This window comes from Giraffa tippelskirchi, chromosome 5, assembly GCF_054371585.1.
Source record: "Giraffa tippelskirchi isolate mGirTip1 chromosome 5, T2T-mGirTip1v1.2.pri, whole genome shotgun sequence".
Lineage (NCBI taxonomy): Eukaryota > Metazoa > Chordata > Mammalia > Artiodactyla > Giraffidae > Giraffa > Giraffa tippelskirchi.
In genome coordinates, this window is record NC_137279.1 from 138,793,329 (window position 1) to 138,818,634 (window position 25,306).

The following is a 25,306-nucleotide window of genomic DNA, read 5'->3' on the forward strand; positions in this document are numbered from 1 at the left end:
TGGGGGGGCAGATATTATGAAATATCACAAATGAGATGGCTTACACAACAGAAATGTAATGTTTCACAGTTGTGGGACAGTAAGTTCAAAACCAAGTTGTCACAGTGTTGGTTCCTTCCTAGAGCTGCAGAGGGAAATCCATCCCATGTCTCTTTCCTAGCTTCTGATGGTCTCAGATATTTCTTGGCTTGTAGATGATGTATTTTCTGTGTCTTCCCACTGTCCTTACTCTGTACCTATGTGCCTTGGTGTTGAAATTTCACCCTTTTGTATACAGACCAATCATATTGGATTAGGGGGCCTCCCAGGTGGCCCTAGTGGTAAAGAACCTGCCTACCAATGCGGGAGATGTAATAGACTAGGGTTTGATCCCTGGGTCAGGAAGATCCCCTGGAGGAGGGCATGGCAACCCACTCCAGTATTCCTGTCTGGAGAAACCTATGGACAGAGGAACCTGTCAGGCTATGGTCTATAGGGTCACAAAGAGTCGAACATGACTGAAGTGACTTAACAGACACATACAGACACATTGGATAAGGACTCACCCTAATCATTTCATGTTAACTTGATCAACTGCAAAGACCCTATTTCCAAATAAGGTCACATTTAGAGGTACTAGGGCTTAGAACTTCAACCTCAATGGGGAGGCACAATTCAACCCACAACAGGGATTAAGCTATTTTCAAAATTATTAATAATCTATTCAATGTAGAAACATGTTTTCTAAAGAATTATTTTTCCACTATACAACATCACTCACCTTTAATAGACAGTGTAGTAGCAGATCAGTGATTCTCAACTGGTTCAGGCTTGGGAAGAGTGGGTGAGAAAATTAGGGAAGAGTTCTTGAAGCAGGAAATCATGGAGGGATGACTGATATCTAGAAATGAATATCAGAATCAAAGTCAAGTGTGTTTTAAAAATTGTATTCAATATTAGAATTTTATATTTGAAATATAAAAAATAACTATAATATTAAAGATAGAAATTAAAGCTCATTAAAGTATTGTTGGCTGGTGGGAATAAATGAAAGATATTTCTGATCTTCTTCCCTCATCTGTGCCCTTCCTCCAGAGATATCAACCTATGGTCTGGGAGTAGGTATAGGGTAGACATCAACATGACCGTGTCTATCAGAGAGAATAGAGCATTTCAACACTGAAACAGTCTTAGATGACAATAAATTGATATTCTACACAGAGGCAAAGAGAAGAGATTATTTGTCTCTTTATTACTTATATGTCTATTATTTTAGTCCTTTAATTTAAAAATGACTAAATCCTCATGATTGTCTGTTCCCTGATGGACAGCAACTAAAAGGGTGCAGAACTAAGCATAAGGCAATCAAGTAAATTCAATCTGATCCCGTTTAAGTCATTTCGTCTGTCCAGGAACTGCTCAATTTTGGAGGTATCTTCGTTCCTCTCCCCATCTTTTTCACTCTGATAATGTCTGAATATATTTGTTGGTCAAGGACAGTCCAAGTTTACATGATCTCAAGGTCCTGTAGGTGAAGGAGACCTCAGATTCTCTAGTGTCCCCTGGATTTTTATGTTCTGACTAGCTGCCATCTCTGCTATTTTGATTGCTGATGACTGAGGCACACTCTGGCAGTTTGGAGGGTTGTAGGTGTGTAGGCAATACTCCTACACACCATCACAGAAGCTGTGCCACACATTGGGAATATCCACAACTGCAGTGTCTCTTGGAGTGGGAGTTGGTGACCTCTGTCTGAAAGCCAACTTTAACTTTTTATTTTATTTTGTTAATAAAGTTCTGTTGAATAGCACAGCCAACCAGTTCAGTTCTGCATTGTCTATCACTGGTTTTGTGGTACAAAAACAGAGTTGAATAATGTTAACAGAAACCACATGGCCTCAAAACCTAAAATATTTACTTTCTGAGTTTTAGGAAGGAAAGTTTGCTGCTCTTTGATCTTAAGGTTTGAAGTCTTTACTTGTATGCCCAAGGAAGTTTTTCTAGTACACACATGCACACACACACACAAACATACATACACTTATACCCAACCACACATTCATAGTCTTGTTCATGGACTCCTTAATAATATGTAGATATTTCTTTGACACTCTTTCCTGGAATTTCCACTCCAAAAAAAGCACAAAAAACACAAAGCGTAATTCTTTGCTTTACCTTAGTCTCACTTTTCCATAATTCGCAAGCACAGATGTAGAATTTCTATTTCTTTATTATATCCTGTTCTTTTATTCACTCCAGACACACTTAAAAAAAAAAACAAAACTCTACTCTTTAGTAAGACATGTCATCCATGTCTCCATGTCTGGCTCTTGTAAATAAGGACCAAAATAATTTGGAAAATGCTTTTCTCTTTTGAGATTATCTGGATATCACCTTGTGTTCAAAAGAGCTGACTTTGAGATTCAGAGCACATCAGTGACCTTTGTGTTCCAGGAAGAACCCACTCTCTCTAATGTCCTAAGGCAATAAGCTTTACCTCTCTGCCTTGGAAGTGGAATACTAAAAGGAAACATGATTTGAGGCTGACAAATACATTGGTTTAATATCACAAAAGTATTACCACTATTATACTGGGGTGCATGATGATGACTTACTCCTGACCCATTAGTCCTTTAAGAATGATCTCATATTTACAGTATGTATGCCACCCTTAAGTTTCTGGCATCAGAATATAAGCATATACATAAATCTGACTATATCAGAAAACAGGAACTATAGCATTCTCCTACATCAGGACAGCCTTCACTCCCAAGTATTATCTCAGTCTGGCACAACTCCAAACCCAAACTGGAAAAACTATTTCAAAATTGTCTTGTAAAGCTCTTTACATTTTCTTGTTAGGCAATTGTAGCCAGGCTTCTCCTCTACACATATCTCAATAATAATAGGAATGGTGCTGCTGCTCTAAACCTCTGTGAAGGCACATGGAGCTTAACCTAATATAAAAAGTAGTGTAAACCCTTCCTTAAAAGTTGGGAAGTCAGCCAACCTACCAAAGGAGAGAAAATATTTGCAAATCATATCTGATAAAGGGTCACCATTCAAAATGTGTAAAGAACTCACACACTTCAAGAGCATGCTGCTAAGTCGCTTCAGTCTGTCCAACTCTGTGCGACCCCATAGACAGCAGCCCACCAGGCTCCGCTGTCCCTGGGATTCTCCAGGCAATAACACTGGAGTGGGTTGCCATTTCCTTCTCCAATGCATGAAAGTGAAAACTGAAAGTAAAACCGCTCAGTCGTGTCCGATTCTTAGCGACCTCATAGACTGCAGCCTACCAGGCTCCTCCATCCATGGGATTTTCCAGGCAAGAGTACTGGAGTGGGGTGCCATTGCCTTCTCTGTTCAATAGCATAAAGTCCAACTAAAAAATGGGCAAAGGATCTGAAAAGATTTTTTTTTTTTCCAAAAGACGCATACAGACAGCCAACAGGCACATGAAAAGATGTTCAACGTTACTAGTTATTGAAGAACTGCAAATCAAACTCACTGTAATATGTTACCTCACACGTCTTAGAATGGCTTTTATCAAAAAACAAGAAATAGCAAGCTTCGTTAAAGATGTGGAGGAAAGGGAACCCTCTGCTCTGTTGGTGAGACTGAAAATCGGTGCAGCCACTGTGGAAACAGTATGGAGGTTCCTTTAAAAAATTAGAAATAAAACTATCATGTGGCTCAGCAATTCCACTTCTGGATATCTATCCAAGGAAATGAAAACACTAACTCAAAATGTATATGTACCCCCATATTCATTGAAGCATTATTTATAATAGCCAAGACATAAAGCAACCTAAGTGTCCATGGTGTCCAAGTATGGATGAATGGACAAAGAATATATATATATATATATATGTGTGTGTGTATATATATATATATATATATATATATACACACATATATACACACACACATATATATATATTTGAATATTATTCAGCTATAATAAAGAAGGAAATCTTGCCATTTGAGACAATATGGACAGAACTAGATGGCATTACACTAAATGAAATGTCAAATAGAAAAAGACAAATGCTGTATGATCACACTTTTATGTGAAATCCAAAACAAACAAACCCAAACTCAAAGACACAGAGAATAGATTGGTGGTTGTTAGAGGCAGGGATGCGGGGTGAGCAAAATGGGTGAAAGTGTTCAAAATGTATAATCTTCCAGCTGTAAAATGAATAAGTTCTAGGAATGTAATGCACAGAATGGTGACTATGGCTTAATATTGTATTGTATATTTGAAAGTTGCTAAGAGGATAAATCTTAAAAGTTCTCAGCACAAGAAAAAAAATTGTAATTTGTATGGTCATTGATATTCATCAGACTTACTGTGGTGATCATCATGAAATATGTACGGATACAAAATCAGTATGGTATACTTCCAAACTAATATAATGTTATATGTCAATTACATCTCAATTAAAAATAGAAAACATTGGGGTAACAGAATAGTTAGAAATATATATTTATGTGTATATATTTATGTATAATACTTCACAAAATAATGACAGCTTCCACTTATTGGCTGCCTAGAATGTTGTTAGGTTCTCTGAATCCATGTATTATTTCATTTATGCCTCATTATTTTATGAAGTAGATATTATTAATTCCATGTAACAAATAAGGAAACTGAGGCCAACTCACCTTAGAGGGTGCCAGTAGTCACAGGGTAAATGAGAAACAGAGCCAAAGTTGAGTCCAAGTTTATCTGATGCTAAAGTGCAATCCTCAGAAATGCTTATCATAAGCTACTGACATTTGGTAAGATGTGATGAAGCAGATACTTGGGGGAAAAGGACTCGTGAAAGGTAAATCGATGGAGGAGAGAGGAAGGATGTCACCTGTAGAGCATCCATGGCTCTAGACAGTCTTAGCAAATAGAAGGGCATTACAAAGCTTAGGACAGGGGACATCTCCTTGGGAAATGGAATGCCTCAGAAGTGGGTCGACCCTCAAGATTTTCTTTTCTTATTACTTTCCTAAATTGACGTCTGTTTCATGCACAAAGATTTGCTAAACTAATTAGACAGGTGACTAACATAGATCCATGATCATATTCAGCAGATGGAAATCTCTTCTCCCTAAGCACTACCTATCCTTCTATGACGCATTCAAATAGAGCAGTGGTATACTGGTAAATGTTTATCAGGCAACTCTTCAGAAAAAAACAAAAAACGAAAGCAAACAAACAAAACCCCTGATCTGTAGTCTTTGCCATCTTCCATGTTATAAGTAATTTCCCTCATGATCAGTTTTCATGAACAGGTCAACACTCAGCACAGAAACTGAAAAAAATGTACATGATTGGACCTTGAGAGATGGCATGAGCCAATCCAGCATATCACGGACCTAAATGAAATTCTAAAGTCATAGTTTTCTAAAATTTAAAAGCATTTTTTTTTTGTTTCTATTTTTTTTTCCTAAAGGAATGTAGACTCCATGCAATCAGGAATCTTTTCTGGTTTATTTGCCCTTCAATCGTCAGAACCTAGAACATTGGCTGACATAGATGTTCAAGGAATATAAATAAAGGACAGCACAGCAGCACAGCTATCAAAGTGAAAGACGGAAGAAAGCTAAATGCAATTTAAAAAAAAGAAATCTCTGGCAGACACTCTAATATAAAAATATGCAAATGTATGTTCTAGTATGAATTTATTTTATGTTTGAATTTGTAATATTAGATAGTCAAGTGATAAGAAAATGAAGTTATTGGACTGCACATGAAACTTTGAAACCAGTAGCTACAACTGATGGTTGTAATCAGATTTCAGCATGAGTATTTAATTTATTTCTGCATTTATTTTGGTTGCATAGCTAGAAAAATATCCTGATTTACACAGATGACTAGTGTATTTTTTTAAACCCTCAGTTTATAATCTCATAAGTCTTCAGTCAAATTCAGAATCTTCAAAGAGGATTAGTATATATATATATATATATATATATATATATATTTGCAATTTGAATAACTAGCACTATCTCAGAATTGAATTTGATGAATGGTTTTCTCAATAAGTTCACATTTTTATTGATTTATAATATGTATGCATATAGAGAAGATATATGTATATTGTAATATTATTAGACATTCAAAAATGTCATTAAAGAATTCATATATCTCAAGGGCCATCTCTACCACATATTCATTCAGAGTTTTATAAGAATCAAATTTATTTTATTTTTCATACTGAATCCAAAATTTGTTTCAATTTTATTGCTAACTTTATAGGTAGTTGTAAATGAGATTAACATGACAAGATAGCATTTTCATATTGAGTTCCTTCAGCTTATTAAAAATGTCATCAGGAGATATCAGCAAGTACAACCGTGTTTTAGGAGAAGCTTTGTTAATGGTCCTATTATCAGAAAGGAAAAATAAAAGATTTCTTTTCTCATTTGAAAGATTTTTATCAGCACTCAGCTTTAACAGAATCAAATGACTTCATTTGAGAAAGAATCTTTGGAACCCATCATGTTATACAAAAATAATGCTAAAAATTCTGCACTATAAAGAATATACCTTAAAAATTTGTCAATTTCTATCACAAAACCAAACACTGGAAAGATGCTCATTAATATGTGTAATAACAAGTCATGTCTACATAACATACACAATTATTTGAATTCATTTTGATAACTTCTCTTACACAAATAAAAACCTGATATGGTTTTTCTTGCCATTACTTTCTTGATACAAATTGAAACATCAATGTATTTTTTAATTAATTTATGTTTTAATTGAAGGATGATTGCTTTACTGAATTGTGTTGGTTTCTACCAAACATCAACATGAATAGGTAGGTATACATATGTCCCCCCCTCTTGAACCTCCCTCCCACCTCCCACCCCACGCCACCCCTCTACATTCTTACAGAGCCCCAGTTTGAGTTCCCTGAGCCATACAGCAAATTCCCATTGGCTATTTGTCTTACATTTGGTAATATAAGTTTCCATGGAGTGTGAAACATTGATATATTTCTGACAACTGATTTGGAGGCATATTTAAAATTAGCATAAAACAAACACTTTTTCCTGTTGTATGTGCTTTTAAGTGTTTTACTCAGTATTACATATTCTTTGTATTTTTTGTATGGTCCTATCTTATCAATAAATTTGTGTAATGCACTGTATTCATATCTTGAAACAGTTGAATTGTAATGATTTCACATAATTCACTTTTTGAAATAAAAATTCTTTATGAGCGGCTTCTTAGTGTCATTTTCACACTGTATTTTAAAGTTATGGCAATAAGTGTATGTTCATTGTTTGTTTATTTGCCAAGACTGTTGCAAAATCAATAGTATAGTGCTGAATGGGTATTTTCCTGATATCTTGTGCTTTTTTCCTTACTTACAATGTGGTAACTTCAAATAGTGCTATAAATACTTTTTTATTGACATTTACATTTTAATATATTTTTTCAAGAACATGAACTGGTGATTCAGATTGTACTAAAATATGCTGGGAGACTTATTTTTACAGTCAATCTTTTATTTCAGAACTTCAGAACTTGTCAAAATTCACAGCACAAAGAACACGACAAATTTTAATTTCACAAACACAATGAGGACTTTGTGTAGAGGGCACTCACTATATTTGGGGCTGGTATAACTTGACTTTGTCATCTGATCCTGATAATTTTTAGGGTATAACCATAAATTGTATTTTCTTGTGAAACTTCCTGTTTTTAATTAGAGATGGATTTCTAGTTTGAGCAGCATTTACTTCACCTCAATTTTAGCAATTACACTTATGTGTATATTTAATTTAGGCAAGTAACATTTGACATACAATATGGTCATGATGCAGTGTATAGAATTCACCTGGTATTGCACAATTGTCTAATAAGCCACGATAAAAGCATGAGCTGAGCAGATGCGCCTGAGCTTTGCCTGGCATTTAATGGAACACAGGACACATGTTCTGAACTAGTGAACTCACTTGTATGATTTTACATAAGCAGATGTATACAAGCTTCAATTCAAAGAAAGACAAAGGAAAGGACCTTCCTTCCTAATCAATTACATGTCTGTAGAAAGGTCAAATATATGCATAAATAAACAAAAGGAATGGCAACCTGAAATCTGCATGAAAACAAATTCAGTGCAATACAGTATGCTTGATAGTCTCCACAGTGCAAAAAAATGGCAGGTAACACAATTCTGTGTTTGTTGTTTTGTTTTGAGCTTTTGCTTTGCTTTTGGTTACAACTTTTAAAATAATGAAATAGAATTTGTAGTTGGGTTAAATGTGAAACTTTATCGAAACATCTTGTGGAAACCTGAGGCTTCATAGAAAGCAATTTGATAATGCTGATAGACCTCAGAAATGCCTAGCCCAGCTTCAAACATAGTCAAGTTGTTAGGCCTGTCACTTCCTAAAGGAAATTACATGCTGAGAACAGGAGTAAAGGGAATGGAAAGGAAAGGATAGAAAAGGGGATGAGAGAGAAAGGAAAGGTGGGAGAGGAGGAGACAGAAGGAAGCAAGGGAGGGAAGGGGAGAGAGAAAAGAGAGAGAGAAGGAGGAAGGAGTGAAGGAAGAGAAAGAATGAGTTTTGATCTGATACCTTGTGATCAGTCATATTCACACACTCCTAAATCTCTACTTCCACTGCCTCGAAAGTCTCCTTCCTCTCACACTATCCACTTCCTCCCAGGCCTGTTACTTGTCAAAGTCCCCACTTGGTGATCTCTCCCCTCATCCTCTGCTTCCCAGAGCTCTTAGCCTCTTCCTGAGGCACCTTTTGTCTTTACCCGCAGATAGCCCAACAGAAGAAACCATGACAGTGTGTTCTTTGGTAGACTAGTAAAGGACTAATAATTCATATGAAGTTGCAGTTAATCGTGCCAGTAATATGCACAATATGAATCTATGTCTACAGGAAACATTACTTAAACGCTTCTTGAGCTCCTACTTTCAGGAGTATTAAAAAAGATTTTAATGACCATTTATTGGACACTTACGTGCCAGGCATTGTGTTAAGTGAATTACATACATAATCTCTTTTATTTTTTACAACACTAAGAGATAGAAAACATAATCCTCTTTTATCAAGTGGGAAAATTTTGGCTTAAAAATGTTTAACAGCCTAAAGTCAAATGGTAAGTAAAGGCATAGGGAGAGATTTCAAACTATATCTGTATGATTCCAAAATCTATGTTAATAACCCTTAAATTCAATACCTCTTCCTTCAAACTTACTCACATAATCTCAAATTCAATATATCTCTGACCAATTAATTGTCCAGTAGTTACATTTTCTACCTGATTTATCCATTGTTAACAGGCTATATTTTTTTTTCAAAAAGATGCTTTTCTGAATCATTATTTTAATTTCATGTTACCTGCCCAATGTAGTAGAAAGGACATCGTGACATAACCTTTTATAAAGGTTGACAGATTTTAAACTTTATTCTTAAAACCCAGAACTTTAAAAACGTGCAATTATAATAGTCTGAAATCAATAAGAAAATTGATCTGTGCCTGTACTTCACCAGAAAAAAACTCTGAACTCTTTTCATTTTGAATAGTCAAGTGAAACTTTTGCCAAGCAATACTGGGAAAGCAATCATAGATTAGTTAAATCTCTTTGTCTCTCCATGGGAACGTGGAAATGGACACACATCCACAGGAATGTGGCTGCCTTCATGGCTACATACATGCACGTGCACACACACACTTTGCACTCTGCTTCTCATTCCCTCATTCAGCTTTCTTTACCACAAGATTCCCTCCCTCCTGTTTCTTTAATCCGGGAAGAGCTTTCTAAATGACCTCCACACAGTGGAACACTGCCAAGGTTATCCAATTGATTCAAATACTCCGCATTATCTCCATATTGCCAGCAGTCAGAGATGCTGTGATTTTTTTTTACCTTCTCAAACATCCTGCACACAATCATTTGTAAGTATTTTCCATAGAACTTCCTATTTGGTAGAGATTAACCTCCTGAAATTGATCAGCAGTCAGTCCTTAGTGCTGCTGTTATTAACTGTGCCTCTCGTTTAGTTTAAATCATAGTATGATGATATTTTGAAAACAGGAGAAAATTTTGTCCCACACCATCACTTCACGGATGAAGAAACCATGGCTTATTTTAGCTTAGAGAGGTAAGATGCTGGGAATGATCAAGACTGCACAATGGAAATGGAATTAAAATAGAGTACTACAGGCAGAGATAACATACCCAAAAGTCCACTCTCCCACACACATTGTGGTATCTGAGGCATATTGTCCATAAGCTGAAATGTCATCTTTTTCATTAATACATGTGCCTATAATCTGACTGTCGTGTATTAGCTATAATTTTATCAGACAACCAACGTGAGCAAATGAATTCTGTGTCTCATTTTGTAAAATGATCTTATCCCTCCATTATTATTCTATGATTGATATTCATTCACATTCATATAACTTTAGCATGATACACTCCTGCTGTTTTATGAAAAAAAATCCATACTTTAGAATAGACTATTCTACAATCTTGATATAACCAGTGTCACCTGGTTAATGAATGAGTTAATAAAATACACAAAATGATTGCTTCTCTTCTCTGCTTTGTGTATATCAAAGTTGAGGCTGCTACAAGTATTTAGAGTACAATAATTATGATTGTGTCCTCTTGTCAAAATATATTGAAAGCTTAACAAATACTGATGAGCAAATCTCAGTGGGTCTGAGTTGGAAGCTCTTTTGACCAAAAAAAAAAACAACAACTCACTAAAGTAGACTTCTCATATAATCCTTAGGGTTCCTTAGTCTCCAATGAGAGAAAACTTCTATAATAACATTTTTCTTTCTATTTCTGGCATATATGATTAGGATCATAGCTAGACTATGAGTTATTAGCTTAAATTCTATTCTCTTCTAATCCTCATTGTTAAAATTTGTGTGGCAATGAACAGTCCAAATACTGCTTTGTGGTCTTTAACCTGTCAGAAGAACACTATATTTTCATACTAGAGCAAATATTTCTCTATCTTATAACCCAACTTTTTATGGCCTATGTTTTATGTCTGCATGCTGTCACTCAGTCGTGTCTGACTCTTTGCAATCCCGTGGTCTATAGCCTGCCAGTCCCCTCTCTCTATGGAATATTCCAAGCAAGAAACCTGGAGTAGGTTGCCACTTCTTACTCCAATGTTTTATACCAGGTACAAATTTTTTCCTTCTATCTTTTAATATTATTTTTGTTAAATCTAATGGAGGATAATTTTTTTTTTATTTATCATTAATCTACATTTAAGTAGAAATATTCTCTGTCTCTCTCTCTCTCTCTCTGTCTCAGTTCAGTTCAGTCGCTCAGTCGTGTCCGACTCTTTGCAACCTCATGAATCGCAGCACGCCAGGCCTCTCTGTCCATCACCAACTCCCGGAGTCTACCCAAACCCACGTCCATCAAGTCGGTGATGCCATCCAACTATCTCATCCTCTGTCGTCCCCTTCTCCTCCTGCCCCCAATCCCACTCAGCATTAGGGTCTTTTCCAATGAGTCAACCCTTCGCATGAGGTGCCCAAAGTATTGGAGTTTCAGCTTCAACATCAGACCTTCCAATGAACACCCAGGACTGATCTCTTTTAGGACGGATTGATTGGATCTCCTTACAGTCCAAGGGACTCTCAAGAGTCTTCTCCAACACCATAGTTCAAAAGCATCAATTCTGCGGTGCTCAGCTTTCTTCACCGTCCAGCTCTCACATCCATACATGACCACTGGAAAAACCATAGCCTTGACTAGACAGACTTTTGTTGGCAAAGTAATGTCTCTGCTTTTAAATATGCTATCTAGGTTGGCCATAACCTTCCTTCCAAGGAGTAAGCGTCTTTTAGTTTCATGGCTGCAGTCACCATCAGCAGTGATTCTGGAGCCCAAGAAAATAAAGTCTGACACTGTTTCCACTGTTTCCCCATCTATTTCCCATGAAGTAATGGGACCAGATGCCATGATCTTAGTTTTCTGAACGTTGAGCTTTAAGCCAACTTTTTCACTCTCCTCTTTCACCTTCATCAAGAGGCTCTTTAGTTCTTCTTCACTTTCTGCCATAAGGGTGGTGTCATCTGCATATCTGAGGTTATTGATATTTCTCCTGGCAATCTTGATTCCAGCTTGTGTTTCTTCCAGCCCAGTGTTTCTCATGATGTACTCTGCATATAAGTTAAATAAGCAGGGTGACAATATACAGCCTTGACGTACTCCTTTTCCTATTTGGAACCAGTCTGTTGTTTCATGTCCAGTTCTAACTGTTGCTTCCTGACCTGCATACAGGTTTCTCAAGAGACAGGTCAGATGGTCTGGTATTCCCATCTCTTTCAGAATTTTCCAGTTTATTGTGATCCACACAGTCAAAGGCTTTGGCATAGTCAATAAAGCAGAAATAGATGTTTTTCTGGAACTCTCTTGCTTTCTCTCTGTCTCACACACACACAAATACACACAGTTCTCTCAGACTCAACCTATGATCTGTTCTCTCTAAAAGATAAGCACCATGCTTGTTCCCAGGAAATAGTCACACTCTTTTGCAACCTAGCATATTACTCTCTGACCTGAATTCCTGGGTGGCTCCGTGGTAAAGAATCCACCTGCCAATGCAGGAGACTCAGAGACATGGTTCCATTCCTGGGTGGGGAAGTTTCACTGCAGAAGGAAAGGGCAACCAACTCGAGTATTCTTGCCAGGAAAATCTCAAGGACAGAGGAGCCTGGCAGGCTACAGTCCATGGACCTACAAAGAGTCGGACACAACTGAGCACCCACAAGCATTGTGCTGTGCTTAGTCGGTCAGTCATGTCTGACTCTTTGCAACACCAAGGACTGTAGCCCGCCAGGCTCGTCTGTCCATGGGGATTCTTCAGGTAAGAATACTGGAGTGGGTTTCCATGCCTTCCTCCAGCTATCTTCCCAACCCAGGGATCGAACCCAGGCCTCCCGCATTGCAGGCGGATTCTTTACTTTCTGAGCCACCAGGGAAGCCCAAATCTCAAGATTATCTTTTGCAGTTTGGCTGTAATTCCTGTTTAAGGCTGCCTGAGAAGTCTTCCAGAAGCATATAGGACTTCAAATCTCACGTTTCCAAGCCATACAGATATATTCAGCCCCAGTTCTGCCCTTAGCATTGTCCAAAGGGATTATGTGGAAAATCATGTCCTGTTCCAGTCTCCCCTTCAACGGAGGGAAATTTTGAGGTCAACAAGCTCTATCTTTGCCTAAACAAACAATATTCTGACTCTTCTACTGCTCTCACATGTCTGTATCCCTTACAGAGATACAAATAAGTCTTCTCTGCTTCAGATCTTTCACTCTCTCCTGTATCCCCCCTCCTATGAAGCAATGATTCCTAAAGAACCTAAGCAAGTCCCAGCTCCAGTCTCTTTCCCGCCCAACCTGTCATTTACTCTAGCCTCTGACTCTCCACCTTAAGAACTCTTTCTTACAAGCAGTGGATACTTCTTTTACATCATAGCCTAAGTCCTATCCACCAAAAGTTCAAAATAAATTCCTATGTTCAGATCTGCTGAAATATGAACTCTAGGACTGTTAGCTGTAATTCATAATTCTTCTGTGTTGGCTTTCCCTGCTTTTTCGATCCTGACTTCTTTTTAAAAAGTTTATCCTATCACTGTACCTAAACATCCTTTAGTATATTTCTAAGAAAGAATACAAGGAAAGACAATTTGTTTCTGAGAATTTCCAGGTTTGAAAATCTTTATTTCAACCCTCACATTTGATTGTTAGCTTGTTTCCCTTTATATAGGATGAACCCTTTTGTCCTTTGGTATATGAAAATAATTGTTACATTGTTTTCTAACTCAATGAGCTGCTAATAAGGAATCAAATAATATTGTCCCCTAATCTTTTATATGTAGCTAGTTGCTGATGGTTTATTTTTCTGTTTCTCCATTTGAGCTTCTAGATCCCTTTTTCATCTCTGGATGTGATAGAGGCTTCTAGTTGCTCACCAATATACAGTCTTCCCTTCTTCCTTTTGTAATAGAATCTCTCAGATTGAACAAAACACATGGCAGTACAAACTAAAGACTATAATTTCCAGCTTCCTTTGGAGCTGGGGTGACTATCTTTGGGCCAACTGAATGGGAGTAGAAATTAAGTATAGCTTCTGGAATGGACCATGAATAGAAACAGAGATAGCTTCACTTTTTATTTCTCCTCTTCCTGCTGGTGGTAACACAGATGTGATGTCAAGAACTCAAGCAGCAATCTTCAACTAACAGAGGAAGTCACGTTTTAAGGATGGCAGAGCAATGAAATAAAAGGAGTTTGGATTCTTTGAATCATGAAGCAATCATGCAGCCTGTGCTTGGACTGATATAAAAAAAGAGAATTAAATGTTCATCTGTTTCAGCCACTATATTTTTGTCTTTTGATTGACTTAGCTTTTTCCCTCCCTCTTCTATTTTCCATCTCTGTTTTTTGCTCCAATTCCAGAGAAATGCCCTCAACTTTATCTTTTTTTTTTTTTCTATTTTATTTTATTTTTTTTTTAGGTTTTTTTTTTTATTTTTTATAAATTTATTTATTTTAGTTGGGGGCTAATTACTTTACAATATTGTAATAGTTTTTGCCATACATTGACATGAATCAGCCATGGGTTTACATGTGTTCCCCTTCCTGGACCCCCCACCCACCTCCCTCCCCATCCCATCCCTCTGGGTCATCCCATTGCCCCGGCCCTGAGCCCTTGTCACATGCATCGAACATGGAATGGTGTTCTGTTTCACATATGATAATATACATGTTTCAATGCTATTCTCCCAGATCGTCCCACCCTCACCTTCTCCCTCAGAGTCCATAAAATTGTTCCATGCATCTGTGTCTCTTATTCTGTCTCGCATATAGGGTTATCGTTACCATCTTTCAAATTCCATATATATGCATTAGTATACTGTATTGTTGTTTTTCTTTCTGGCTTACTTCACTCTGTATAATGGGCTCCAGTTTCATCCATCTCAGTAGAACCGATTCAAATGTATTTTTTTTAATGGCTGAGTAATATTCCATTGTGTATATGTACCACAGCTTCCTTATCCATTCGTCTGCTGATGGACATCTAGGTTGCTTCCATGTCCTGGCTATTGTAAACAGTGCTGCGATGAACATTGGGGTACACGCGTCTCTTTCAATTCTGGTTTCCTCGGTGTATATGCCCAGCAGTGGGATTGCTGGGTCATATGGCAGTTCTATTCCCAGTTTTTTAAGGAATCTCCACACTGTTCTCCATAGTGGCTGTACTAGTTTGCATTCCCACCAACAGTGTAAGAGGGTTCCCTTTTCTCCACACCCTCTCCAGCATTTATTGCTTGTAGACTTTTGGATAGCAGCCATTCTGACTGGTGTGAAATGATACCTCATTGTGGTTTTGATTTGCATTTCTCTAATAATGAGTGATGTTGAGCATCTTTTCATGTGTTTGTTAGCCATCTGTATGTCTTCTTTGGAGAAATGTCTGTTTAGTTCTTTGGCCCATTTTTTGATTGGGTCGTTTATTTTTCGGGAATTCAGCTGCAGGAGTTGCTTGTATATTTTTGAGATTAATTGTTTGTCTGTTGCTTCGTTTGCTATTATTTTCTCCCATTCTGAAGGCTGTCTTTTCACCTTGTTTATAGTTTCCTTTGTTGTGCAAAAGCTTTTAATTTTAATTAGGTCCCATTTGTTTATTTTTGCTTTTATTTCCAATATTCTGGGAGGTGGGTCATGGAGGATCCTGCTGTGATTTATGTCGGAGAGTGTTTTGCCTATGTTTTCCTCTAGGAGTTTTATAGTTTCTGGTCTTACGTTTAGATCTTTAATCCATTTTGAGTTTATTTTTGTGTACGGTGTTAGGAAGTGTTCTAGTTTCATTCTTTTTTTTTTTTTTCCTTTTTTTTTTATTTTTTATTTATTTATTTATTTTTTTAATAAATTTATTTATTTTAGTTGGGGGCTAATTACTTTACAATATTGTAATAGTTTTTGCCATACATTGACATGAATCAGCCATGGGTTTACATGTGTTCCCCTTCCCGGACCCCCCACCCACCTCCCTCCCCATCCCATCCTTCTGGATCATCCCATTGCCCTGGCCCTGAGCCCTTGTCACATGCATCGAACATGGAATGGTGCTCTGTTTCACATATGACAATACACATGTCTCAATGCCATTCTCCCAGAACGTCCCACCCTCACCTTCTCCCTCAGAGTCCATAAAATTGTTCCATGCATCTGTGTCTCTTATTCTGTCTCGCATATAGGGTTATCGTTACCATCTTTCAAATTCCATATATATGCATTAGTATACTGTATTGTTGTTTTTCTTTCTGGCTTACTTCACTCTGTATAATGGGCTCCAGTTTCATCCATCTCAGTAGAACCGATTCAAATGTATTTTTTTTAATGGCTGAGTAATATTCCATTGTGTATATGTACCACAGCTTCCTTATCCATTCGTCTGCTGATGGACATCTAGGTTGCTTCCATGTCCTGGCTATTGTAAACAGTGCTGCGATGAACATTGGGGTACACGCGTCTCTTTCAATTCTGGTTTCCTCGGTGTATATGCCCAGCAGTGGGATTGCTGGGTCATATGGCAGTTCTATTCCCAGTTTTTTAAGGCATCTCCACACTGTTCTCCATAGTGGCTGTACTAGTTTGCATTCCCACCAACAGTGTAAGAGGGTTCCCTTTTCTCCACACCCTCTCCAGCATTTATTGCTTGTAGACTTTTGGATAGCAGCCATTCTGACTGGTGTGAAATGATACCTCATTGTGGTTTTGATTTGCATTTCTCTAATAATGAGTGATGTTGAGCATCTTTTCATGTGTTTGTTAGCCATCTGTATGTCTTCTTTGGAGAAATGTCTGTTTAGTTCTTTGGCCCATTTTTTGATCGGGTCGTTTATTTTTCGGGAATACAGCTGCAGAAGTTGCTTGTATATTTTTGAGATTAATTGTTTGTCTGTTGCTTCATTTGCAATTATTTTCTCCCATTCTGAAGGCTGTCTTTTCACCTTGTTTATAGTTTCCTTTGTTGTGCAAAAGCTTTTAATTTTAATTAGGTCCCATTTGTTTATTTTTGCTTTTATTTCCAATATTCTGGGAGGTGGGTCATGGAGGATCCTGCTGTGATTTATGTCGGAGAGTGTTTTGCCTATGTTTTCCTCTAGGAGTTTTATTGTTTCTGGTCTTACGTTTAGATCTTTAATCCATTTTGAGTTTATTTTTGTGTACGGTGTTAGGAAGTGTTCTAGTTTCATTCTTTTACAAGTGGTTGACCAGTTTTCCCAGCACCACTTGTTAAAGAGATTGTCTTTTCTCCATTGTATATTCTTGCCTCCTTTGTCGAAGATAAGGTGTCCATATGTGCGTGGGTTTATCTCTGGGCTTTCTATTTTGTTCCATTGATCTATATTTCTATCTTTGTGCCAATACCATACTGTCTTGATGACTGTGGCTTTGTAGTAGAGCCTGAAGTCAGGCAGGTTGATTCCTCCAGTTCCATTCTTCTTCCTCAAGATTGCTTTGGCTATTCGAGGTTTCTTATATTTCCATACAAATTGTGAGATGATTTGTTCTAGTTCTGTGAAAAATACCATTGGTAGCTTGATAGGGATTGCATTGAATCTGTAGATTGCTTTGGGTAGAATACTCATTTTCACTATATTAATTCTTCCAATCCATGAACACGGTATATTTCTCCATCTGTTTGTGTCCTCTTTGATTTCTTTCATCAGTGTTTTATAGTTTTCTATATATAAGTCTTTTGTTTCTTTAGGTAGATATATTCCTAAGTATTTTATTCTTTTTGATGCAGTGGTGAATGGTATTGTTTCCTTAATTTCTCTTTCTGTTTTCTCAATATTGGAGTATAGGAATGCAAGGGATTTCTGTGTGTTAATTTTATATCCTGCAACTTTACTATATTCATTGATCAACTCTAGTAATTTTCTAGTAGAGTCTTTAGGGTTTTCTATGTAGAGGATCATGTCATCTGCAAACAGTGAGAGTTTTACTTCTTCTTTTCCTATCTGTATTCCTTTTATTTCTTTTTCAGCTCTGATTGCTGTGGCCAAAACTTCCAAAACTATGTTGAATAGTAGTGGTGAAAGTGGGCATCCTTGCCTTGTTCCTGACTTTAGGGGAAATGCTTTCGATTTTTCACCATTGAGGATAATGTTTGCTGTGGGTTTGTCATATATAGCTTTTATTATGTTGAGATATGTTCCTTCTATTCCTGCTTTCTGGAGGGTTTTAATCATAAATGGATGCTGAATTTTGTCAAAGGCTTTTTCTGCATCTATTGAGATAACCATATGGTTTTTTTCTTTCAATTTGTTAATGTGGTGTATTACATTGATTGATTTGCGGATGTTAAAAAAACCTTGCATTCCTGGGATAAAGCCCACTTGGTCATGATGTATGATCTTTTTAATATGATGTTGGATTCTGTTTGCTAGAATTTTATTAAGGATTTTTGCATCTATGTTCATCAGTGATATTGGCCTGTAGTTTTCCTTTTTTGTGACATCTTTGTCTGGTTTTGGAATTAGGGTGATGGTGGCCTCATAGAATGAGTTTGGAAGTTTACCATCTTCTGCAATTTTCTGGAAGAGTTTGAGTAGGATAGGTGTTAGTTCTTCTCTAAATTTTTGGTAGAATTCCGCTGTGAAGCCGTCTGGTCCTGGGCTTTTGTTTGCTGGAAGATTTCTGATTACAGTTTCGATTTCCGTGCTTGTGATGGGTCTGTTAAGATCTTCTATTTCTTCCTGGTTCAGTTTTGGAAAGTTATACTTTTCTAAGAATTTGTCCATTTCTTCCAAGTTGTCCATTTTATTGGCATATAGCTGTTGGTAATAGTCTCTTATGATCCTTTGTATTTCTGTGGAGTCTGTTGTGATCTCTCCATTTTCATTTCTAATTTTGTTAATCTGATTCTTCTCCCTTTGTTTCTTGATGAGTCTGGCTAATGGCTTATCAATTTTGTTTATCTTCTCGAAAAACCAGCTTTTAGTTTTGTTGATTTTTGCTATGGTCTCTTTTGTTTCTTTTGCATTTATTTCTGCCCTAATTTTTAAGATTTCTTTCCTTCTACTGACCCTGGGGTTTTTCATTTCTTCCTTCTCTAGTTGCTTTAGGTGTAGAGTTAGTTGATTTATTTGATTTTTTTCTTGTTTCTTGAGGTACGCCTGTATTGCTATGAACCTTCCCCTTAGTATTGCTTTTACAGTGTCCCATAGGTTTTGGGTTGTTGTGCTTTCATTTTCATTCGTTTCTATGCATAATTTGATTTCTTTTTTTGATTTCTTCTGTGATTTGTTCGTTATTCAGAAGCGTGTTGTTTAGCCTCCATATGTTGGAACTTTTAATAGTTTTTTTCCTGTAATTGAGGTCTAATCTTACTGCATTGTGGTCAGAGAAGATGGCTGGGATGATTTCAATTTTTTTGAATTTACCAAGGCTAGATTTATGGCCCAGGATGTGATCTATCCTGGAGAAAGTTCCATGTGCACTTGAGAAAAAGGTAAAATTGATTGTTTTGGGGTGGAAACTCCTGTAAATATCAATTAAATCTAATTTGTCTATTGTATCATTTAAAGTTTGTGTTTCCTTGTTAATTTTCTGTTTAGTTGATCTATCCATATGCGTGAGTGGAGTATTAAAGTCTCCCACTATTATTGTGTTATTGTTAATTTCCCCTTTCATACTTGTTAGTATTTGCCTTATATATTGTGGTGCTCCTATGTTGGGTGCATATATATTTATGATTGTTACGTCTTCTTCTTGAATTGATCCTTTGATCTTTATGTAGTGTCCTTCTTTGTCCCTTTTCACATCCTTTATTTTAAAGTCTATTTTATCTGAAATGAGTATTGCGACTCCTGCTTTCTTTTGGTCTCCGTTTGCATGGAATATGTTTTTCCATCCTTTCACTTTCAGCCTGTGTGTGTCCCTAGTTTTGAGGTGGGTCTCTTGTAGACAGCATATATAGGGGTCTTGTTTTTGTATCCATTCAGCAACCCTTTGCCTTTTGGTTGGGGCATTCAACCCATTTACATTTAAGGTAATTATTGATAAGTATGATCCCGTTGCCATTTACTTTGTTGTTTTGAGTTCGTGTTGAAACATCCTTTCTGTGTTTCCTGTTTAGAGAAGATCCTTTAGCATTTGCTGGAGAGCTGGTTTGGTGGTGCTGAATTCCCTCAGCTCTTGCTTGTCTGTAAAGCTTTTGAATTCTCCTTCATATCTGAATGAGATCCTTGCTGGGTACAGTAATCTGGGTTGTAGATTATTCTCTTTCATTACTTTAAGTATGTCCTGCCATTCCCTTCTAGCCTGAAGGGTTTCTATTGAAAGATCAGCTGTTATCCTTATGGGGATCCCCTTGTGTGTTATTTGTTGTTTTTCCCTTGCTGCTTTTAATATTTGTTCTTTGTGTTTGATCTTTGTTAATTTGATTAATATGTGTCTTGGGGTGTTTCGCCTTGGGTTTATCCTGTTTGGAACTCTCTGGGTTTCTTGGACTTCTGTGACTATTTCTTTCCTCAATTTAGGGAAATTCTCAACTATTATCTCCTCGAGTATTTTTTCATGGCCTTTCCTTTTATCTTCTTCTTCTGGGACTCCTATGATTTGAATGTTGGGGCGTTTCATATTGTCCCAGAGGTCCCGGAGGTTTTCCTCATTTCTTTTGATTCTTTTTTCTTTTTTCCTCTCTGCTTCGTTTATTTCCATCATTCTATCTTCTACCTCACTTATCCTATCTTCTGCCTCCGTTATTCTACTGTTGGTTCCCTCCAGAGTGTCTTTTATCTCCTTTATTTCATTATTCATTCTATATTGACTCCTTTTTATTTCTTCTAAGTCCTTGATAAACATTTCTTGCATCTTCTCAATCTTTGTCTCCAGGCTATTTATCTGTAACTCCATTTTGCTTTCAAGATTTTGGATCATTTTTTATTATCCTTATTCTAAATTCTTTTTCAGATAGATTCCCTATCTCCTCCTCTTTTGTTTGGCTTTGTGGGCATTTCTCATTTTCCTTTACTTGCTGAGTATTTCTCTGCCTTTTCATCTTGTTTAGATTGCTGTGTTAGGCGTGGCCCTTCTGTATTCTGGTAGTATGAAGTTCCTCTTTGTTGTGGAGGTTCCTCACTGCGGTTGGGGTTGGACAGGTGGCTTGTCAAGGTTTCCTGGTTGGAGGAGCTTGTGTCGGTGTTCTGGTGGGTGGAGCTGGATTTCTGCTCTCTAGAGTGTAATGGAGTGACCAGTATTAATTTTTGAGATGTCTATGGATTTGGTGTGCCTCTGGGCAGCCTGTATATTGATGCTCAGGTCTATGTTCCTGCGTTGCTGGAGAATTTGTGTGGTATGTCTTGCTCTGGAACTTATTGTCTCTTGGGTGGAGCTTGGTTTCAGTGAATTTATGGAAGCTATTGGATGGTCTCTTATTAATTAATGTTTCCCCTGGCTTTCAGTCTTATTCTTGCAGTAGCCTCAAGACTTCTCCTTCCATACAGCCTCAATAATAAAACTTTTAGGTTAATGGTGAAAAGATTCTCCGCAGTGAGGGATACCCAGAAAGGTTCACTGAGTTACATGGAGAGATGAGGTGGGGGGGGTGGGTTGAGGTGACCAGGAGGGGAAGAGGGGAATTCAAATGTGGAGAGAGCAATCTAGCCAGTAAGCACTTCCCTCTGTGCTTTCCACAGTTTGGAACCCTCAGAGTGATTCACAGAGATACATAGAGAGGGGGGAGGAAGGTAATAGAGGTGAGCATGAGTAGAAAGGGAGGAATTAAGAGGGGAGAGAGAGATCTGGGCAGTATCCTGTTCCTGAAGTGTTCTCCGGTACCCAGAACACCCTCAGAGATTCACAGAATTGGGTTGAGAAGAGAAGGAGGAGGGTGGGAGATAGAGGTTCCCTGGGGGAGAAGAAAGAGCATCAATAGGGGGAGAGAGTGATCAGGCCAGTGATCACACTCCTGAGTAAAAATGGGTCCTAAAGATTGGGTTCTTAAATGTACAAAGTTGATATCAAATATGTAAAACAAAGATTAAAAATCTAGAGTAGAGGTTAGACTCTTATAAAACTTACAATCTAAAAAAAAAGAAAAAAGGAAACAGTGTAAAAAGAAAAAAAACAGAAAAACAGTAAAAGAAGAAACAGTAAAAAAATGTAGAACAGGAAAAAAAACATTAAAAAAAAGAAAACACAAAAGGTATAAGATATATGTATGTAGTTTGCTTCAAAAATAGGGTTGTTTTTTTTTTTTGCAAGTTAATAGTGGGTTATGAAAATGAAAGTTAAAGGTGTAATAGAGGACTTGAAGAAAAAGGAAAGAAGAGAAAAAAAAATTTTTTTTTTAATTAAAAAAAAAATTAAAAAAAAAATTAAAAAAAAAAAAATAATAATAATAGTAAAAAATATATATATCCCGGACTTTCTCTGGAGCTGTTGTGAGCAGTGTGGGATCTGCTCAGTTTTAGATAGATCCTTATTCCTGCTTATACTTTTCAAGATCTATAGGTCCTTTTTAATGCAGTCGGTATTAACTACAGGGATCTTAATCTGTTGGCCTGTCCCTTCCAAAGCGCTTCCCTCTGTTTATTTGGCTTCTGTTTGGAGATCTCTTCAGTATCTAATTTCCGCCCTGCAACAAAGCGGTGGAGGTGATCTCTTTAGGTTCGCTTGTTCAATCGTGCTGTGGGGAGGAAGGAACACTGCAATTCTGGCGTGTGTGTGGTAAGCTCGCAGTGTCTCGGCCGCACTGGGTTCGCCCCCGCTCACGGCGTGTGTGCTTTCCCCGTCTACCCTGCTCAGGCTTCAGGTTACTCGGCCGGGGAGCGGGCCCTGAGCTGCGTGCACTTCCCAGGTCTAAGCCGCTCAGGTTCAGGCTCCCGGTTACTCCACAAAGGCGCAGACTCGGTTTCGCCCGCGGCTTGTGCCGTTCCCGGTCGGAGCTGCCCAGGCGGCCAGAAGTTTGGCGAGGGCGCTGTCCCCTGTTGGGGCGGTGCGGCTTATCACCACCCTGGTCCCCGCCTCGGTTTACGGGCGCGCCCGGCTCCGGTGTGCTTTGTGTCGGTTCTGGGGAGCTGGTCTCTGGCTGCGACCCTCCCGGCGGCTGTCGACCCTCCGGGATCTCAGGCAGTCTTTGCTTAGAAACTGGGAGCCTGTTTGCAGTTTGGTAGGGGGTGCCCTCTCTGGAGCCGAGTTTGCCCCTTTCCGGCTCTGGCGGGCCCTGCCTGCCCGCTGTGTCCGGAGGGGGATGGGGCGGTCCGCAGCCGGCTAGCTCTCCTCTGGTATCGCTCAGTCCTTTGTTCTGTGAGCGGGCCGGCAGTGCCTTAGAGTTGGGCTTTTCGCGGGATAGTTCTCTCTCTCTCGCTGTCCCACAGTTTAGGTTACTATCTCACGTTAGCTCCCTCAGATCGCCCTCGGGGCACTCGGGCCCGGTCCTTACCCTAGGCAATGCCGCCCGCTCCTCTCCGTTCAGCCCCCACTTGCTGGTGGCGGATGATGCGAGCGTCTGGGGTTCTTTGCTGGGAGTTGCTTTAGGCACGTAATCTGTGTATTTTATTTATTTTTTCCTCCCAGTTACGTTGCCCTCCGAGATAAAAAATCCTCCCCCACACCCGCCGGTGAGAGGGTTTCCTGGTGCTTGGAAATTCCTCCTCTTTTACGACTCCCTCCCCGGGACGGGTCTCCGTCCCTAACTCTTTTGTCTCTCTTTTTATCTTTTATAATTTCTCCTACCTCTTTTGAAGATAATGCGCAGTTTTTGTGAAAGCCTGACGTCCTCAGCCAGCCTTCAGAAGTAGTTTTGTGAAGTTTGGTCAGCGTTCAGATGTTCTTTCGATAAATTTGTAGAGGAGAGAGTGGTCTCTCCGTCCTATTCCTCCGCCATCTTAGCCCCGCCCTCCCCCCTAGTTTCATTCTTTTACAAGTGGTTGACCAGTTTTCCCAGCACCACTTGTTAAAGAGATTGTCTTTTCTCCATTGTATATTCTTGCCTCCTTTAAAACCTGTTGACTTTTTATTTTAACTGTTATATATCTAAAGCCCCTTTGCTTTTCTTTTATTGTTTGATTTTTTGTTTTCAGAGCCCCATTTTACTGTATAGATACACTGCTTTGGGTTATTTCTCTGAGAGTATTATGGTAGAGTTCCCCCCCGCCCCGCACAGAGAGTTTTATTTCCTTGTTTCATTTTCTAAGAGTTCTGTTTTACAAGTTAGCTTTTCCTCTTCTTTCTTTCATGTCAGATACATTCCTCCATTATCTGTTGACCTTTCCTGCCCATTTTTTAAATGCTTAAGAGTAAGATATTTAAAACACTCCTAGGATGTTCTATGTGTTAGGATGGGACTTGTTAACCATTGAAATTTACTATAAAGTGATTGAGTAGCAAACTAAATTTTTTTCTGGACAATCTCACTGATGTCAAGATTTAGAGTTTTGGTTGTTTTTTCTTTTGTTTTGTTTTAAGGGCAATTCTGATTTTTTTTTTTTTTCCAGAGAAATACTCTCTGCCTTCTACCTGGAAATAGAAAGTGGGGGAAGGATGGCATCCTGACTCTGCATTCCAGAACAGTTGGTAGAGAACGGACTACTCCACATTTCAATTCTCAGATATCAGTTAATCATCCTATTTTCAGCACTAGACTTGACCCTTCACCCAGCTGTGACTGGAGTACCTAAAGTTAGACACTTTCCAGTTCAGTTTCTAAAGCTGAACCTCTCATCATGAATAAAGGTTGTGGATTACTGTGTTGGGAGCGAGTGGAGAGTAAGAACCAAAGCCACCAAGCTGGGACATTTTAACAAGGTGACCTAGGCAGTCTAACTGATCTGCATGCAGACTCGCATTCATTGCCAGCCTTCTTTTCTGCCTCCCAAGGTGGCTGGTGCCTTCTTTCTGGAATTCTAGAGAACAAATTTAATTCCTTTCCAGAATATTTTTCTCTGAAAAAATTACTTTATTCCTTTCTCATCTTGCCTATATTGGATTCAGTCCTCAGTCTTCTGTCTCCCAAAAGTTCATTGCCTGCTATTGCCTTCCCTTCTATTTTTTCATGTTTTTTTTTTTTTTTTTTTATGTTTTGGTGTGTGTGTTTAATTCCTTTACTTTTGCTGGTGTTTGGGAACTTAGAGAAATGTGTTTAACCATCCAGATGACCTTGTGCACATTTAAGTTATCTTTGTGCAAAACATGTTACATCTAGGTTATTCTGGTCTGCTTTAAATGGCAAATTCCCTAGCTTATTATGATAATTCCTTCCCAGCACCAAATACAGTCTTTATATTTAGTGTC

The 25,306-nt window shown here is 38.2% G+C and overlaps 1 long non-coding RNA gene across 1 annotated transcript in view; it reads right to left on the reverse strand.

Annotated features, from left to right (window-relative positions):
- LOC145507949 (uncharacterized) overlaps positions 1-23,910 on the reverse strand; it is a 489,168-nt gene extending 465,258 nt beyond the window's left edge. The window contains exon 1 of the long non-coding RNA XR_014055252.1: positions 23,750-23,910. This is a non-coding gene — a long non-coding RNA (uncharacterized LOC145507949). The remainder of the gene's footprint in view (positions 1-23,749) is intronic.
- Between the last annotated feature and the right edge of the window lie 1,396 nt (positions 23,911-25,306).